General features: G+C 32.9%; 1 protein-coding gene across 1 annotated transcript in view; it reads right to left on the minus strand.

Annotated features, from left to right (window-relative positions):
- The window catches only part of LOC125047476 (tRNA (uracil-5-)-methyltransferase homolog A-like), a 37,705-nt gene that overhangs the window by 9,171 nt on the left and 26,034 nt on the right, over positions 1-2,500 (minus strand). The gene's annotated exons all lie outside the window — the stretch shown is intronic.

The raw sequence follows: 2,500 nt of genomic DNA on the forward strand, positions 1-2,500 counted from the left end.
CACAATGAAAATTTATTTTATTCTTGGAAGCCTGTTTATCCTTATATGTTAGTTGTTGGTCCCTTGGTGACATGACCATCATCATGAAAAAAATGTGGTTGAGGGCAGGGTGTTGGGAATATTATAAAAATTTAGCTAAGGAGCCTCACACTTATGAGAGTTGCCACTCCAGCACACCTAAAGCCCAGATTTTGGGCCACTAGCTGACAGTGAGGCACCCAGATCCAACTGGGTAGTGTAAGCCAAATCTACATTTTTCATGATACAATTTTTTCAACTACATGCTCCTATATGAAATGGTCTGTGCAATGTGAACTCTTCCTTGCTGATATATTACAAATGCCGGTTTCTAATGCCTGCAGCAAACTTACCATTCATCATTGAAAGCTGCCTTTGGCCTCATTCTGAAGGGGAATGACTGAATTTCAAGTCAACAGGAATTTACTTGACATCCATCAGTGTCAAATATACAGAAAAGGATTTTAAGTGTAGCATTCTACCATTTTATAAGTGACTCTGTATCACATATAATCAAGAATATTCAGAACTGTCTAAAACATGACTCCTTTGAACTATGTATCACATCAAGCTCATATCACTCATCTATGTGTCCATATTTGTGTTAATCTACCCTTCATTACTTAGTAGCCCTGAAGTTGCTGCAGACATAGACTTCAAACAATGCAAAAAAAAAAAAAAAAAGTAACAGTCAAGCTGGTAACCAAGAGAAGATATCTTATCCTGCAACCAGCAAAAGAATTTACTGAATTCTTTTGCTGGTTGCAGGTTCAAGGCCACTGTTACTGTCACTGTCATTGCTACTACCTATTCACCTACCTATTTACTATATACCACTTTATTTATGTCTATGTGGATCTATCACAGTCTATCTACCTATCCACCTATATATCTATCTACTATATGGAAACCTTACCAATGTATCTGTCGTTCTACTAGCCCCTATTTACTTACCATCTCCCTCTTTCTCTCACTGTATCTTTTTCTCTTGTGTACTCACCAACTCACTCCATCACACTTTTCCTTTTCTTTTGCTCTTCCTCCTCTTACACTCTCTATCAATGAACTCACTCAATTCATTATCTAATTCTACCTCAATCCAAAACATGTACATATCTAGGCACACACACACTCACACTCACACTCACACTCTCACTCTCACTCTCACTCTCACTCTCACACTCACTCTCACTCTCACACTCACTCTCACACTCACACTCACACTCACTCTCACTCTCACTTTTTTGTCTTGCAAAAAATAGAAAGAAAAAGAAAAAGGTATCATTAGGGTTGATAATCATATAAAGAGCTTTATCATTTGTATTAAGGAACGTAAGAATTTTTTTCATTTCTTTTCTTAAAAAAAAAAAATCCTAAACTTTTAGCAAACCCTATTAAATGTAATGCATAGTGCCCTTGTTTTATTTTGTGCAACTGACATACTAAAAACAATTAATTTGTATTATGTTTTATCAATGTAAAGAATGTAACCCTTTTTTTTATATGCTATCAAACTTTCCACATTAATATTTTGTCTTGATTTCGGGTGCAATAAATGTACTATCATTTCTAGTTTATGTTAAATAAATTTCTATATTTTATATAAGAAAATATTTAAATATAAAGGATGTAGCCACATTCAACCAAAATTAAAAATGTAAGCTAATTTACATACTTTTAGTATGGACTAATACATATTGCTGACACATTAAAAGATGTAAAGATGGAAATCATGTTTTAAAGGGCATGAATATGACATGTAACCCTAAACTACCTTTCTAACACACAAATAATTATTAGGCAAAGAAATTAATAGACAAATATAAAAAGCACATACTCACAAAACTTTTGTGCACAAAATTACTCATGTATTAATTCAATCAATCCTTTACATTTTCAGTTCTCATAAGATTAAAAAAAAAAGTGTTTTTGAAAGTGCAGACCACACTTGGAAACATTTTCAAAAAACTGTGTGGCTAGTGTTTGAAATTACATTTCTCTTGCTTTCCTACATGTTTTCGATAAGTTTCATAACTGGTAACTTTAGAAAACATTTGAAAACAATTCTGGCTTTACAAAATAGAAAGCACAAAATAAGCCTTTTTTGTCTGGACATTTCTGCAAATATATTCTGGAAATTCTCCTATACCTGAATGCCAGTCAGTATTTTGTAGTGCACTGTTTACACTTTTCTTGCTAAGCCTTTCAGGAATTTCACTCAAAGTATTTCAGATTACATTCTTGTTACAAAAATACAAACAAGATATAGGATACAATTATTAATGAAATTGATATTTTCATTGTTACTAATAATACCATCATTAGTGTTATCATTAATATAAATATTAACTACTGGCAGGTCTGGATGCATACTATCACAGGAAAGGATGCCAAAACACAGTTTTCAAGTGTTTCAAGTTTTTAACTGTTTAGGTATACTTAGGAAATTGTCCTAAAACAAAGAAAATAGCTTGCAAACAGT

Source organism: Penaeus chinensis, chromosome 41 (genome assembly GCF_019202785.1).
Source record: "Penaeus chinensis breed Huanghai No. 1 chromosome 41, ASM1920278v2, whole genome shotgun sequence".
Lineage (NCBI taxonomy): Eukaryota > Metazoa > Arthropoda > Malacostraca > Decapoda > Penaeidae > Penaeus > Penaeus chinensis.